Here is a 17,792-nt window from a genome sequence, read left to right on the forward strand (position 1 = left end):
GTGTGTTTTGTGCTGTGAAGTCAGAACCAATGTATAGCGACCCTAATAGGGTTTTCAAGGTAAGTGAGATACAGTATTTAAGCAGTGGTTTTACCAGTTCCACTCCCCAGCTGAGTTACTACGGCTGAGTGGGGATTTGAACCCTGTTCTCCAGGGTCCTAGTCTGTCACTCTGGTGCTGCCTATTTCCTTAGGGTTGTCTGTTTGGAGAGAAAAAATCCAGCCCCTACAAAAAAAGAAGAAGAAGTAAAGAGGTTGCACAACCAAGCCTAATAATTGTGCAATATTAATACTGGATTAAAAACAAAACATTTTGAAACACCTACAAAAAAAACTGTATAGGAGGGTAACTACAAACTGACACCTTGCACATTGAACATGCTTAGTCATTTACTTAATAGCATTTGATCTACTACACCAAAGTACTGTAAGTGTGAAATCCAGACACCTTGTTTATGACATTTTTAAAAAGCAGAAATTCCTGCCTACCCATCTACTCTCCTGTCTCTCGTGTGGGACACTTCTTTAATATCCCATTTCTGATTGAGCTGTATTCTGTGTAATAATCTGCTTTTCTGGATCTGCCTTTGCCAGGGCTGGTTTGGGCCTGGACAGAAGACAAAGCATTTGGGAAAGTTGATATGAAACAAAGAAATAGCAGGAGGGGAAATAGTTCTCTCTCTCTCACACACACACACACACACACACACGCACACACGCACACACACACACACACACACACACCCGCTTCTACTTTTCCAATCCTGATTGCCTTTCCTTTCCTAATTTAAAAAAGGCCTTACGAATTCTGGTACACAAAAGCATATAATCCAAGAGGGCCTTGTGGATTCTAATGCATAACAACCATCGATGTGACCCACTATGTCTTGGGAGCCTTGTTGCAGTGCAGCTTGAACGGCTTGGCTTTGTTTGCGATTCCAGGCCTCCCTTGCCCTCTCTCCGGCAATAGGTTGTTTTCTTTGAGCTGTGCTGAACAGAGAGAGTGGATTGTGCCGGGTGAAGGGAAGAGGTCAAAGCCGCAGCTGACTCCATCTTGGGTTCTTGGCCGCCGTTCAAACTTGTCTGGCAGTGGCACTGGGGACTTGGCATATGGGGTGGCAAAGCAGGTCGCTCCTGCAAGGAGGCGGCGGGCCTGGCGCCGTTGCCCCGTGCCCATGACACGTGCCAGGTCTTTCCCTTGGCTCAAATCCCAGGTCCTGTCTGCCACTGATGGGCCCAGAATCGGCTGCAAGCAAGCTGGGGGGCGGGGAGATTGTGTGTGGTTGGGGGAAGGAGGAGAAGGCCTACAAAGCGCACAATTCCGCCATGCCAAGCAGATCTGATGATTGCATTTCAGTGCCACAATGGCATTTTCACTGGCGTATCATTCCTTTGACAACAGTACGCCAGGATGTGTTGTTTAACAGGTTCCCCAGTATAGCACCAGCATTTAAGAGAACATTCAAAGGAGCATGCAATGGTACATTATCTCCTCCAAAATCCTCCTTGTTAAAATAAAATTCAAAACATACAAAAACATCAGTTTGGACAGTGAGGGTCTGCTGGAAAACTATGTCCTCTTTTTGTTGTTGTTTGGTTTTGGAGGGCTTTAAATGGATGGCACATTGCTGAGCAGCCATGACATTTTCTGTTGCATGTGGATATTTGAATACAATGCCCTGCAACCACGCTTGGATAAAATGAGAGGATGGCTTCAAAATTGCAGTTGTGTTTCCAATCAGATGGTGGGTGGGGTGAATGTAGAAGGGGAGGGGGGAAGACCAGCTTTCAAGGAGAAATGGTATTTTATATACAACTGCAAACCTCCTGTTTTTAGTTCATAAAATGAGCTTAAGAAGAAGGCTATAACAACAAATACCCTTTAGAACAGAATAAAATATGTCAGTAGAAAATCAGACACATATACAGTACGATTATATCAATAGACATCAAGTATTTAAATATATTCATACATTTACTGGGGCTGTTTGGGATGGGATGGGTAGAAATCCCACACAACAGGCAAGTCAGGCCAGTGGAGAAAATGACAGACTAAAACGGACCTCGTGAATACAAAGACAGGATTCTAGTTTTCTCCAAGTTCACAAATCAATCAACACTATCTTTTCAATTATTGTTGCTATTGTACTTTCCAGAATCTTTCAAGGAGCAGAACTAGTGCCTATGCTAGATGGGGGATTCTGGGATTTGTAGTCCGGAAAAAGTAATATTTCTAAAATCTTGTGCTTCTCGTACAAGCAAGTTCAGGCCAGCAAGTGCTGCTGGTTGGGGTGATGGGGGATTCTCTTGTGGTTCGGTGGCTGACTTCAAACCTGAGATTTATACTGAGTGAAATGTTGGAAATATTTTAATAAAAATAATCATATACTGTCAGGTCAATTCTGACTTATGGTGACCCTTTCTGGGGTTTTCCAGGGAGAGATACTCAGAAGTGGTTTACCCTTCCCTTCTTCTCGTGGTGCCCTGAGACTGTGCAGTTTGCCCAAGGCTGCACAGGCTGGTTTAATGTCCCTCGAAATGCTTTCATTAAACCTCCTGTTTTTTGGACAGTTTGAAATGATTTTAGGGTTTTTAGCATGGACCACAATTTTGGCATATTCCCAACTGCATTTTTGAAAGTGTTACGGTATATCAGTGAAGCTCACCCTTGTAATTTTAAACACTGGTGATATTCACATATACAGAAGGTCAGATGGTATGATTTTTACATCTGTTTCAAAAGCAGCTGTCCATCGACACAATTTTAGAATATATTTTCTACCATCATCTGCACAGTAAGGGTCCTTGAAAGGCATCCTCCCCTCAAAAAGCAGGGAAGAAATCTCATTTTGGAAATAAAGCAGGATTATTCAGTAAGACTTTTGATACATTCATATATAATGGCCTGAATCCAAAGATCTGCCTGAAAATGAATATTGACTGTCACACACGAGGTTATCTAGGCAGATGAATAAGGAAACCCATTGGTTTAGGCATGTGCTAACCCAAGGTGGGATGTGGTATCTTCTTCTCCTGCATATATCTCTCGTACATCAAACACATGGAAGCTGGATGAGTATAACACAAGCATATCCTGCAAATCCTTTCAAAATCTGACCAAATGAATTTTTTGAATTCTAGGAACTGGGTTTTCCAACAGGCCCTATTACAGAGGCAGCAGTCCCAGAATCCAGAAGCAACAAGGTGAAGGACTGCCTGACTGAGGCCAGAAACAAACACAAAAGATTTGCTCGTCCATGAATGGAAGTGGGAAATTCTTAACTAACAGGAACCTCCGAGGGTCACCTCTCCGATCATGCAAATTAGCATGCTTTGTTTGGTGATTGGTTGGGGGAGGGGTTTAAACACAAGTTTCCTTTGAATTAAGGCTTCAATCATTAACATTAATGTGCTTTCAGCTCTAACAACATTAAGGTTCTTTCAGCTCTAATTCCGGGCTGTCTCTAATGTCTGTTTCTGGCCTGAGGCAACCAAATCCCCTCCTTCCCAAGGCTGGCCCATCAATGGCTAAGTGAGGAGTCCTGTCAAAGAAAAACATACAGTGGTGCTTCGCTAGAGGATGATAATCAGTTCCACTGAAATCACTGTTTAGCGAAATCATCGTCCAGCGAAAAGCATTTCCCCATTGAAATGCATTGAAACCTGTTTAATGCGTTCCAGTGGGGAAGAATCGTCGTTGTCTAGTGAAGATCGGCCATAGGAGAGCTGCTTCGCAAGACAGCTTTGTTTAAATAGCTGTCTTGCGAAGCTTAGGTCCCGAAAACACCCGTTTTGCAAGCGCGGAGGGAGCTGTCAAAATCGTTGTCTAGCGAAAATCGGTGTGCGAAGCAGGGACCAAACATTGTCCAGCGAAATTCCCCCATAGGAATCACTGTTTTGCAAATCGCTATAGCGATTGCAAAAAGTCAGTGTCTAGTGAAAAAACTGTCGTGCGGGGTAACTGTCTAGCGAGGCACCACTGTACTCTTCTTACCCTCCTGTGACCCTGAGAAGAACCCAGTTGGGTCCCTTGCATGTTTCCTCCTCACTCCCAGCAAGACAATGGGCTGATCAGATTTATTCCTTAGTGGCAAGTGGAGAGAAACACCTACCTACCAGGCGTGTTGGGAGGACTTAAGTAGAGAGAAGGCAGTTCCTCCCCCATCCTCCGCAGCCTCCGCCCCAAATTACCACCAGAGGTGCGTATGTGTGCAGAGTCTGGAAAAGTAACTTTTCCTGGCTACAGCACCCAGCATTTCTCAAACAGCACAGTCAGACTGGGTAGAAGATTACAAAGCCTACCTTTTTCACAGACCTTCCAGTGCACTATGCTATGTCATTTAAGGTTTCTTTCTTTCTTTCTTTCTTTCTTTCTTTCTTTCTTTCTTTCTTTCTTTCTTTCTTTCTTTCTTTCTTTCTTTCTTTCTTTCTTTCTTTCTTTCTTTCTTTCTTTCTTTGCATATACAAAGTTAATATTAATGCAATTTAAAAATGTATCGTTTGAGCCACTCCTGCAGTGTGGGGTGCAGGGGGGGGGGAAGTACCTTAACACACAGCAGCACTGAAGTTCTCAGCTGGCACAGTCCGTTTACCACATATAAATCCTTTTCTTCAAAGAATTTTCTTCTCTGTTTTGTCACAGGTGGGGCAGTGAGGAGAAGCAACACAGTTTGTAAGGCTGGATTTAGCCTAGGAGTTTACAGTTGCTCTGACAGCTCTGTTCAAAACAAACACAAACTTGCACATCATAAAATCGTATATACACTCTGGTTAAATTTAGTGGGACTTACCACAGTGTAATGTATTTCGAACTGGGTTTAAAAATGTAATTATTATTGTTATATTTAATATTTGAGTAATATTTCCTCACTGTCCTTCCAAAGCTTCACATACACTGCCTCAATAATTCTTACAGCAACCTGGCAAGGTGCACCAATATTATTCACAGCTGAGGGAATGCTTGAAGGCTAATGCATTGCCACTATTATTGGTGATAATAAGAATAAATATCCTTCACACATCTGCCACTCCTGAATATATTACACAGAAGTGGTACCTTTTAAAGATTAAAGCTAGAATTGTACACACACCTCCTGAGAGTAAAAAAGGTAAAGGTTCCCCTTGACAATTTTTGTCCAGTCGTGTTCGACTCTAGGGGGCGGTGCTCATCCCCGTTTCCAAGGCATAGAGCCAGCGTTTTGTCTGAAGACAATCTTCCGTGGTCACATGGCCAGTGCGACTTAGACATGGAACGCTGTTACCTTCCCACCGAGGTGGTCCCTATTTATCTACTCGCATTTGCATGCTTTCGAACCGCTAGGTTGTTGGGAGCTGGGATAAGCGACGGGCGCTCACTCTGTCGCGTGGATTCGATCTTACAACTGCTAGTCTTCTGACTCTGCATGCAGAGCATTGCACTCTAAAACACTGAACTAGGATCTTGAACTCCTAAATTTTGTTCTCAACTTGGCCATGAACCAGGAGCTTCTAGATTTGTACCTCTGTGTCTTATTTTTGTGGGTGCACTGTAAGGTAACTTTTTGTACCATTAAGTTGAGAATCTCACATCTTTTATTTCTAACGGAATTTTGTTAGAAACCTGGTTAAGCTGCATCATTATCATCAGCAGCAGCATTTTAGTGACAAGATGTGGATTTGATAAAATAAAATTTTCCTGATTCAGCAGATGCAACCAGCAGGAAGTAGGGGGAACACAAATCTGCTAAAGAAGATGTACAAGTTTATTTATTTATTTACAAGATTTTTAGCCGCACCATTACCAGTGGTCTCTTAGCGGCGTACAACAATATTAAAACCTTAAAAACATTAAAACCATTAAAATAGGCACTATTATAATAATACTCTATATTAAAAACAATCATTGAAACATTAATATTAATAAATCCTGCTGCTCATATGGCCAGCTAAAGAATACTATTTAATTAAAATGCTGGCTAAACAGAAAGGTCTTTGCCTGGCGCCAAAAAGCCAAAAGTGTTGGAGCCAGGCAGATCTCTATAGGGAGGGCGTTCCAAAGTTAGGGGGCAACAGCCAAGAAGGCCCTATTTCAACATGCCAGGTATGGCACCTACAGAAGGGCCTCCTAGCCTGATCTTAGAGGACAGGCAGCCTCGTATGGAAAAAGGTGATCCTTTAGGTAACCAGGTCCTAAGCCGTTGAGGGCTTTATATGTCAAAGTAAGCACTTTGAATTGGGCCTGAGCAGCAACCAGCAACCAGTATAAATTTTTCAGAACTGGCGTGATATGAATCCATGCGGTGGCACCACAGTCCAGTTCTGTGTCAGTTGCAGTCGCCAGACCATCTTCAAAAGCTTCCCCACATATAGCGCATTGCAGTAGTCCAGGCTGGTTGTTAGCAGTGCATGTGTGACTGCTGCCAGGCTCTGCTCATCCAGGTAAAGGTGAAGTTGATATATTCTCTGCAGCTGTAAGAAGGCACCCCTGCACCAAGTCCTCCTGGGCTTCCAAGGTTAGACCCAGGTCAAGGAGCACCTCCAAGCTGCAGACCCTGTCCTTTAGAGCAGTGGTCCCCAACCTTGGGCCTCCAGATGTTCTTGGACTACAACTCCCAGAAGCCTTCACCAGCACCTCTGCTGGCCAGGATTTCTGGGAGTTGAAGTCCAAGAACATCTGGAGGCCCAAGGTTGGGGACCACTGCTATAGAGGAAGTGTAACCCCGTCTAAGGCAGGGAAATGGCCCTTTAACCTATCTGTCAGAGCACCTACCAGGAGCACTTCCGACTTGTCTGGATTGAGCCTCAGTTTCTTGATCCTCATCCAGTCCATTATCAAGTCCAGGCAAAAGTTCAGAACGGCGACTGCCACACCTGGATTGGTAGAGAATGAGAGGTAGAGCTGGGCGTCATCAGTATATTGCTGATTCCTCAGCCCAAATCTCCTAACGACCTCCCCCAGTGTTTTCATGTAGATATTGAACAGCATGGGGGACAGTATAGAGCTCTGAGGAACCATGATGCAACTGCTGTGGATCAGAGCTACTGTCCCCCAGCACCACCTTCTGGGCTCGATCAGCCAGGTAGGAGAGGAACCATCGTAAAATGGTGCCTCCCATTCCCATCCCAGCCAGTCTGTCCAGAAGGACACCATAGTCGATAGTGTCGAAAGCTGCTGAGAGGTCCAGGAGGATCAACAGGGATGCATTCCCCATCTTTCTCCCGGCAAAGGTTGTCAAACAGGGTGACCAAAGCAGTCTCCATCCCATAACCTGGCCTGAAACTCAATTGAAATGGATCCATTTCATCCAGGAGAGCCTGGAGCTGCTCAGCCACCACACATTCCAACACCTTGCCCAGAAAAGGGAGGTTCACTAGTGGCCGGAGTTGATCACTAGACCTGGGTCCACATTAGGGCTTTTTAGGAGTGGGTGAATCACTGCCTCCTTCAACGGGATGGGGACCACTTCCTCTCTTAACGAGGAGTTGATGACCTCCAGGATCCAGGTGTGAACTCCCCTGGCAGATTCCCTTTTTAGCCATGATGGGCAAGGGCCGAGTTGCATAGTGGTGGCACAAACCAATCCAAGCATCCTGTCCACATCCTTGGGTCGTAACAACTGAAACCCATCCAATAAATTATAACATAAGTCCGGAGCACTGGACACAACTATAGGCTCTGCATCAACAGCGCAGTCCAACTCTTTGCAAATCTGAGCAATTTCCCCCTCAAAGTGTGTAACAAATTCGTTACAGCGAGCCACTGAGCAGTCCGGGACCTCCACTAAACCATTAGGCTAAAGAAGGTCCCAGACCACTCGAAATAGCTCTGCTGGACGATACGCCGAGGAAGCAATACGACTGGAGAAATGTTGGCGTTTCACCAGCCATATTGCCACAGAGTAGGCCTGATAATGGGCTCTAAGCTGTGTTTGGTTATAGTCGCAGTAATATTTCCTTCATCTGCGCTCAAGCCATCTCCCCAACTGTTTCATAGCCAGAAGCTCCTCTGTGTACCATGGAGTCATATAGGCTCTGCGGGCAGGGAGAGGGCGCCTAGGTGCAATCGTGTCAACCTCCCGGGCCATCTCCTTGTACCACAAAGCGACCTGGGCTTCGACAGGAGTGCCGACCATATCAGTTGGAAACTCCCCTAGAGCATTCAGGAATCCTTCAGAGTCCATAAGTCTCCGGGGGTGGATTAATTTTAATTGATCCCCCACCCCTGCAGAGGGTAGTAGTGGCAGAGAGTCTGAACTTTACCAGGAAATGGTCCGACTATGACAATGGGGTGAAAGATAAACCCACCACATCCGGACCACCATCTCCTGTCCCATTGAGAATACTAAGTCAAGTGTATGGCCTTTCTCATGAGTCGGGCCGATGACATGTTGAGACAACCCCATGGTTGTCATGGCGGCCATGAAGTCCTGAGCCGCCCCTATTAAGGTGGCCTAGGTAATGGAGTACCAAAAGTCCGGGGGTCCTCACCACCAGGTCCAAGATGACCACCGTCAGCTCAGGTAGGGTGATAAGCAGCAGGGTGGGTGGTACACCAACAGAATCCCCAGTCTATATCTTGAGCCCAGCACACAATACAGGCCCTCTAGACCACTGGTTCTTAACCTTTGTTACTCAGATGTTTTTGGACTGCAACTCCCAGAAGCCTTCACCATCAGCTCTGCTAGCTGGGATTTCTGGGAGTTGCAGTTCAAAAACACCTGAGTCACAAAGGTTAAGAACCACTGCTCTAGACCACTGGTTCTTAACCTTGGGTTACTCAGGAGTTTTGGACTGCAACTCCCAGAAGCCTTCACCACCAGCTGTCCTGACTGGGGTTTCTGGGAGTTGCAGTTCAAAAGCATCCGAGTAACAAAGGTTAAGAACCACTGCTCTAGACCATTTCCCAAGGGGACAGGGAGTCTGGAAAAGTGGAGGAAATCCTTGTAGACTATCGCTACCCCTCCTCCCCGACCCTGGCATTGGACCAAGTACCCAGGGGGACACAACTGAGATAGAGGAACTCCTCCTTCTTCTCCCACCCAGGTCTCAGCAATGCATGCCAGGTTGGCCCCCTCATTCTAAATTAAATCATGGATGAGGGTGGTCTTATTGTTTGCGGACCCGGCATTTACCAACAGTACCATGTGGCGGGGGGGAGGGTGGCTGATATGGTCACCTAGTACTGTTTGGCTGGGAGTAGAGCTAGAAAGGGGGATAGGTATAAGGTATCTAACCTCCTTTCTCCTACACGGGCATGCTCTACTCCCACCGCCATATCTTCCTCTGGCATATATCATCTCTATTGGTTGCCCCAGAGGCCCCCCAACCCCCCGTTTCCCAGTTTACTCCCCAGCCAGTTCCCTCAGGGAATCTGGCAGCGGGAACCCGCCCAGCCACAGTCCCACTGTCTCTCACACAGTGACCTGTAGAAGGCAGGTGTTATTTGGCTCCCCTGAGCACAGGAATGCTGGTCCGGTCTTTGTGGTAGTGGGGAGTTTGTGGTAGTGGTGAGTAAAAATCCACCTACAGGTTAAACTGGATTTGATGTACAAGTATATGTTGTAAAGTTAGAGGTTTTACATCCAGCTTTAGAAGGAGAAATGTAGACCTCCTTTTGTTACTATCCTTGGAGTCGGCACCTAGAAGCCTTTAGGTCTAATCTGCACCCTCCTGAGAATCTCCACACAACAGCTATAAGTATAGATGGCAAATAAAATAAGAGACAGTGGCGGCGAGCTTGGAAATGTTACTTTGCATGCTACAATTCCAAGACTTCGCCAACCAGCACCTTCGGGGGATTCTGGGAGTTGTAGTTCAAGAATTAACTTTTTCACGATCGCTGTTCCAGATTAGTTTGGGCCCCTATTTAAGAATCAAGATAGAAAACCGATATAGACGACGGTTCCTTCCTCTGGTGTTGCCAGACAGCAACGAAACAGGATATCACAGCCCAGTTCCACGATCAGATGGAATGGGGCTCTCTCCTATGGTCGAACTGCCTGAGCCGGTTTTGTCTGCAGGCAGGCAAAATATAGGAAAGGATTGCTTCGTATGTGAATGCCGATGGACCTGAAAAGTTCTCTTTTTTAATAGATAAATCTAGAAAAACGTTCTGCATTAATCTGAAAGAGCGATAGAGGGCGCTCTCTCGACTAGTTCACGTGTTACAGGAAATACTAACGGTTGTGTCTCCTGCCCGCGCCACGTAGCTCGCCCGCAACACGAATAAAAAAACTGTGTGACGCCCGCCGTCGGGAATCGTTGATTTCTTTAAAAGCAGGATGAAGCGGCAAATATTTGGCAGTCCGTAGCCAGAAGCAAACAAGGGTCGTGAGCCTGTGGAGAAGATTTCGTCTATGTTCGTGTTTAACCGCAGAATTTTCGGAAGTCCCCCCCCCCCCACACACGTGTCCCATAGCTGTGTGCTGAGTGAGATTATGGGAGGGAGAGCAAAGGGGCTTGAAAGCTCAAGGGAATACTGCTCTAAGCAAAAGTACAGCGGTGATCTCAAGCCCCTGGGCTGAAAAAGTCCACGAAGTACTCAGATAACCCTTTTTCCTTTTTAAAAGAGCTAGAAGTTGCTGGAAGGCAGACGGGACAATGCTTCATTTGCTTTCTTCTTCCCCGTTTCTTCACAACAACCCTCTTGTGAGGTAGACCTAGATGAGTGTGTGTGTGTGTGTGTGTGTGACCTTGGGAGACTAGAAGGTGGATTTTTGAAGTCACAGTCCTTCAGGTTAACCACCATATGCTTATATCCAGCATGGATTTGTTTACTCCTTGAAAGTCATGTTAAATCTGTTAGTATTACCACATCAAATAAGGATTTCATTTTTTAAAAAAAACTTAAGTTCACAACTGTAGGGAGAAAAGGGCTTGAGAATAAAAATATTTGAACATGAAAGGAAACAATGGACAGTTTCACCTGCCCAAGCAATCTGGCCTTGAATCTTGTGGTCAGTACTTTTTGTGCTGCTGAATCAAGGCTGCCCATTTCTTTCTTCCTGTGAGGTGCCTCATCCTTAAAAGCCAGTAGGTACAACCTGATCATCTCCATTCTGAAAGCAGCTGTGACCTTTTGGATTTGACTAGTATACAGTAGTTGGCTAAAAACTGCATTTGTTCTTATTGGGGTTTGGACTAACTGAAAGGGTGAGAACTTGCCAAAAAGGATTGGTAAGAATTTACCAAAATTCACAAATTTCTTAATAAATTGGATGGAAAGAATTTGAGATTAAAAGAATCTGGAGTTGGAAACAAGCAACATAGACAAATTCATCCACCCTGACTGAAGAATCTCCTGCTCGCCTTCGCGAACCAATTGAGTGTGGGCTTTGCTGGGACCATTATGTACAGATATATACTGTAATAGAATTTGATTGTTTTACTGTTAATTATTGGTCTTCTGTTTTTATTATAACATACTAGGTCAAAATTTTGTTACACATTACTATGCAAGGTTTTGACTTCAAAAGCTGATTATAAATCTTAAAGAAAAATTATAAATGTTGTCCCTCTGGAATGTGTTTGCCCAAATAATTTATCTGTGATAATAAGGGTCTCCCAAATATAGGTTTTTTCCCCTGCTACATTTCCTAGAATCCCTGGCTTGGGGATTCTGTGAGATGTAGTCCAAAATGCAAATGTTTTCCATTTCAGGAAAAGATGCAAGAAGTCGGGCTGGCCTTTGTGTTTCATAGACAAGGTAGGATCCCTGTGTACAGGGCTGGATCTACTGTGAAACGAATGGAGCTTAAAACCTCAGGACCCCTAATTCCGGAGGGGCCCCAGAAGCAACTTTAATTCACATTTTAAAAATAACTGTGGTGATCTGTCATGGAACAACCCCACTGAAAAAGATAACTTTCGATACCCAGAACTTGTTGCTGTTTGCAAAGGGCCCCCCATTACAGTTCAAGCTTCAGGCCCCCCAAAATATAGGTCCACCACAGCTTGTCCATGGATGCCAAGTCTTCTCACAGAGATGGTGCCTAGACCTTGAGATGCTCCAAGGCACTGGCACATACTCTGAGCTTTAGGACTTATTTCTTCCCTGGTCCTTTCATTCACCTTCCTTCTCCTTCTCACATTTGTTGCACTGCCCAGTCAAAGTGCTCTGGCCAGAAATCTACATTAGAGACAGCCCATGATTGGAAGAAGAAAATGCTTAACCAATGTGGGCATCTGAAGCCAGAAACAGAGCTTCAAAAAAGCCTGTAACAAGAGCCAAAAGCAGGTCCTTCTTGCAAAGAGGTGACTAAGGTTGTCTTGCCTTTGTAGAAACCAGACTTCAAAGGAATCTAGTGCTTAAAGTTTTGAAGACAAAGCAAATTAATTTGCGTAATCCTAGAGATGAGAGGAACTCATGCTATGATACTGGAATCATTGCATTAATTAAAAATTTCCCTCTTCCAGTCAGAGGTTATCTCTAACCTCTGTTTGTAACCTGGGTTTCATGGCACAAACTTCTCTCACCTCTGGGATTATACAGATTACCTTGCTATGTTTGGTGATTCTTTTGAAGTCAGATTTCATAAACATAGAAAGATGGCTTCTCTCAGTTCTCTGCAATCTTAAATGTGCTTTCACCTCTAGCTACGAGCCATTGGCTATCACCGAGGTTTGTTTCTTGTCTAAAAAGTTCCCCCCATCAGACAGAAGAGGAGGATAGAAAGGAAGCGAAGTGAAGGAAGGGGCCAGGATGCACAGGGGTTATAGTCAGAGGTGGGAAATGTTTGCTTCTTTGGATTACATTTCCCAGAATCCATCATGTGGGCATCTATCTTTAGGGGAGGAACTAATAATTCAAAGTGATAAATAATTAAGTAATTCTGTATCCAAGGCTTTGCCCCACAGACTGTTATCCCAAGTCAACACGGCATGGTCAAAGAATGTCCACCCATTCACAGTAACTGGTGTGTGTAAGCTTGCATTTGCCACAAGCTATGATCACGTGTAGCAGAAGCTATTTCTGAATTCCATTGTTCAGTTTATGGGCTGAGCTCAGGGGGGGGGGAGTTGCCTTTCAATATAATGTATAGAATACCTCACACAGCACAGTCATACTGGCCATACTGACAAGGAGACTACTGGGAGCCATAGTATATAAAAAGGGTAGCTTTTCTCATCTCTCGGTGCAACAGGGGGGGGGTAGGTGGAGTCATTTTGAGCAGCACCTCCTCCCTCACCTAAGGGGTGCTGGCAGGAAGACTGACTGGAAGCCACATCCCTTGCCTTGGAATTCATTCCTATTTTTGAAAAGGAAATGGACTCTGCATATGCTCAGGAACATTATGGTGGCTTTTATTGCATCAGCACTGAAATTGCTTTCTCAGACTGCAACCAAAAGTAAAGTCCTGGTTTGTGAAACTCAAAAGGAGGTCTTTATTCTGCTCTTTTTTGAAACCACAGCAATGGGCAAGGAGGGGGGGAGATCCCTTGCCTATCTTATAGGAAAACCCAAAGATGAGCCTTGATTGCCCAGCAAGGCTTGGCAGAACCCGGCAGGCTGCAATTTGCCAAATTCTGTCTAATCCAACCCTGTCTCCCATCCGCATCTCCCCCTGCCAAGGTCATTGATCTAATGCCCAGCTCTTAACTTGTGACATGGGGACTCTGCCAAGAGCCAGACGCTGGCAGGGGGGCTTGCCAACAACTCTGGCCAAGGACTGACACCTGCTGCCAGTCAGAGGTACTGCAGGCCCCCATCGTCTCTGCGTGCAAGAAAACACCTACAAGAATCAGACATCAGGATGTAACGCTCATTGTTGATCTTTGGGCAAAGCGGTGGCTGAAGAAAGTGTGGTCAACTATTGCTGTCAGCATCCCCTGTCATGATCTGCTCTAGTTAGTGCTCACTTCCAGCAGCTTTCTTTTCTCTCTCAGAAATCCACCTCCGTTAATCTCAGGGCCAGCCCAATGGCTAGGCGAGGTGAGGATGGAGGGTGCCATCCCATCACCATTGCTAAATGAAGATTTGATTGACAGTTCAGTCAACTTCTGTATACAGAATGGGATAAGGAAGCCATCTTGGTCTTCACCTCAGGCAGGAATAGTGGTTGATGAGAGTAATGATCAAAACCTGAGAGATTTGGATTTGGATTTGAGCCATGCAGTTAACTGGATGACCTTGAGCTAGTCACTCTTTCTTAGTTTGACCTACCTTACAGGGTCATTGTGAGAATAAACAGGCGAGGAAGAGAGTCATGTATGCCTCCTTGAGCTTACTGGAGGAAAAGTACGGTATAAATTCAAGCAGTAGATTATAATAAAATCAAACACATTTGCAATCTGCTTTGCTAGATCACTTCACTCAGTGTTCAACTTTCACCAGCAGCTGATGACACCACCTCTGCCAGATATCTCTGGAAATGTACTGTTAAAGTATAAAGGTGACAATCATCCCTGTACTCTGTGGGTTAACTCCAGCTTCCAGCCTTCAAAGATACACTGCATTTGTCTATGGAGGCTCCCTTCAGCTATCTGTGGTCAACTGCAGCCACTGAGTCATCCTCCATGAATCTACTGCAACACTTCATTTTTAAAAAGCCAACTAAAGTCCACTGTGAGGACCTCCGATAACCAGGTCCTCACAAACTTATGGTAGTGAATTCAACTCATTAACATGCCTGGAAATCCCTCCCCCCCCTTCATATATCTTGAGGCCTGGTTATCAGAATAACTTGATGCCTGGTTATCGGAGAAACCACCTTTTTCCTTATTGACCCGTGCAATCCTTGAGGTCATCTGGAGAAACTCCTAGGGACACCACATTTTCCTGAAGTCCACTCTGTGCTCATTCAGGGCAAGGCATCTGTAGCATTGTGAAATAGTCCCCTCTAATATTTGACCGGCTGCAACATTTTTTTGTTTGTTTTGGACACATGGTGAGTGTGAACCCATTAATACAAGCCTTCCCTACGTAGGCCAGCCTACTTGTATTTCATTAACTATGTACCATGGCAAACATTCTTGTGGCCTTTTAAAAAGCTAACACGTTTTATTCAACATAAGCTTCATAGCTGATGAAATGGGCTGCGGTCCTCACAGACTTCTCCCAAGCAAAACAGACTAAAAGAGATACAACCCACCCACCCCCGTAAACACAGTATTTTAGTTGTGCGTTTTATATGTATATTTTATTATTTTATTAAGTTGGCTGGATAGCTCAGTTACTTAGGCATCTAGCTGTGGAGCCAGGGGTTGGGAGTTTGATTGCCCAGTAGGCCTCCCTGGAAAAGAACCAGCCTGTGTAGCCTTGGACAAGCTGCACAGTCCCAGGGCAGAAGAAGGGAATGGTAAACCACTTCTGAGTACTCCCTACCTAGAAAACTCTGGAAGAGTGTCACCGTAAGTCAGAATTGACTTGATGGGACATGATGATGATGATAATGTTTTATTACTGCTCTAAGGCAGTGGTCCCCAACCTTGGGCCTCCAGATGTTCTTGGACTACGACTCCCAGACGCCTTCACCACCACCTCTGCTGGCCAGGATTTCTGGGAGTTGAAGTCCAAGAACATCTGGAGGCCCAGGATTGGGGACCACTGCTAAGGGGTGAGGAAGCAATATAAAGGGGGATGGGAAACAGATGTGAAGATAAAGCTCTCTGCACCCTGTAAGTGAGCTTGCTGCTTTCAGTTGCTGTGTTGGATGCTCCCCATTACTGATGTTGAAGGACAGTAAAACTATTGGTCTTGTCAACTTCTGGAGGTGACATGGGATCTTGTCCTATGTCTCAGGCAGCAAAATGACTCGGAGTGGCCCTGCTGGATGTGGTTCTATTTTGGAAGCGAAAGAGTAGAGGTAAAAGGTAAAGGTTCCCCTTGATCATTTTTGTCCAGTCGTGTTCGACTCTAGGGGGCGGTGCTCATCCCCGTTTCCAAGCCATAGAGCCAGCGTTTTGTCCAAAGACAATCTTCCGTGGTCACATGGCCAATGCGATTTAGACACGGAATGCTGTTACCTTCCCACCGAGGTGGTCCCTATTTATCTACTTGCATTTGCATGCTTTCGAACCGCTAGGTTGGCGGGAGCTGGGACAAGCGACGGGAGCTCACTCCGTCGTGTGGATTCGATCTTACGACTGCTTGGTCTTCTGACCCTGCAGCACAGGCTTCTGCGGTTTAGCCCGAGGAGATGAGCATTAATTGCTGGTTCGGTCCAGTTCGTTTACTGGTGCGATTTGGCACCCTATCTCATCCAGCAGGTGCCCACTTGGAGGTAGTGCACAAGCTTCCCTGCCCTGCCTCCTCTGGGCACTGCCTCTGAGTGGGCGCTCACTGGAGGGGTCAGGGCTTGGAAGCTCCAAACATCTGTTTGGCCAGTAAACAAACCAGGACGAACCATCAAAACGGCAGTTTGTGCCCATCTCTACTAAGGAGACATGGACCTGGGACTTCCATGAAGTGCCAGAGGCAAGTGGTGGTGAGTACAGAAGACCCCTGACTAAAGTCAAAGCAACGCTTTCACTACTCTCCTAGTGCCAGTCTTTGATAGAGTAGGCTCACTGACTCAGTGGGATTTACATAAGAGTTAAAAATGTGTGTGTGTGTTATGTGATGTACTACAGCCCTAACATGGCTTTCAAGGTAGATGAGAACTTTAAGGAGTAGTTTTATAGTTCCACCCGCATCCCCAGTGTATTTGCATGACCAAAAAGGGATTTGAACCCAGATCTCCTGACTGAGTCCTAGTCTATCACTCTGTCCACTACACCACACTTGAGTGATTATTTCAACAGGTGTGTAAGAGGATGCTTGCTGACCTTTGTTTGTACAGACTTGCTTGTGCCGGGGAAGTAGCTAGCTCTTCCTAGTCACCCATTCCATGTGCCGAATATGCTTCTTGCCCTTGCTTTTTACCTTTGCTGCTTCTGTGCAGTTGGCCATTTGGATTAATCTCAGCTGATTAACTATATCATTTTGTTGCAAACATTTGCATAAGAATGAACAGTAGAAAAACGTGTCCCTTCTTTCTTTTTAGAGAATGCCTGCAATAGGCATCATGTTCAAAAACACATTTATTTGTGGGAGAAGGATATGGGGATGCTTCTTTGGAGGATGACTCCTACCACCCTGGGGCTTTTATGAATACTGTACTTTCATTCATAAAATAATAATAATTAGTTTTTAAAAAATCTCTATTGCCCAGTCAGTTAGGCTTTTCACATGTTCATGACCTGACATGTTTTAACTGGCAAATGTTAGCTCTTATTAAGAAATAAACATAGCAGTTTCCCCATCATCCAGACCTGACAGCTGCTAGAAGCAGCCAGAGATAGGGAATAGCTCTCACGTCCTTTAGCCGCAGCTCACTATCAGCATGCCTCTTCAGAGAACTTGGTCTCTTACTGTCAAGAATGCTGGATCTTTTAAGGAACATCTTGTCCATAAAGTACTGACTGGTCCTGGTGACTCCACCGATTCAGACTCACCATGGGTTGCTCCTGGATAGGAACATGTATAAGAGGGCTTCCTGTTTCCAATCAAGATATCTTTGACTCTGGTGTTTCTTGAGTCTGACCTGCCACCTGGTTCATTCTGACTTGCTCTTTGGCCCTGACAGCTGATTTCCCCTTTCTTGCTCACTGAGAATGTACTGATATAGTTTATAGCAGGTTGATTCACTTAACCATCATGGCTCCATCCTATAGAATCTTCTGATTTGTAGCTGGGTGAGATTTTCAGATTTCTCTGCTAGAGAACATTAGTGCACTTCTATGGAGCACAGCAGAAAATTCTAAGTAGCATTACAAAGTACAAATGTACCAGGATACAGTCGGATGGAATCACGGCAGTTGAAGCGCTATCACACT

The 17,792-nt window shown here is 45.2% G+C and overlaps 1 long non-coding RNA gene across 1 annotated transcript; it reads right to left on the minus strand.

Annotated features, from left to right (window-relative positions):
- Positions 1 to 234: 234 nt before the first annotated feature.
- LOC140708423 (uncharacterized) lies at positions 235 to 8,298 on the minus strand. The gene is made up of 3 exons (XR_013537627.1): positions 6,748 to 8,298; positions 4,302 to 4,716; positions 235 to 606 (listed from the first exon to the last, which is right to left on the minus strand). It is a non-coding gene; the product is annotated as an uncharacterized LOC140708423 (long non-coding RNA).
- Positions 8,299 to 17,792: the final 9,494 nt, after the last annotated feature.

The sequence above is a fragment of the Pogona vitticeps genome, chromosome 6 (genome assembly GCF_051106095.1).
Source record: "Pogona vitticeps strain Pit_001003342236 chromosome 6, PviZW2.1, whole genome shotgun sequence".
Lineage (NCBI taxonomy): Eukaryota > Metazoa > Chordata > Lepidosauria > Squamata > Agamidae > Pogona > Pogona vitticeps.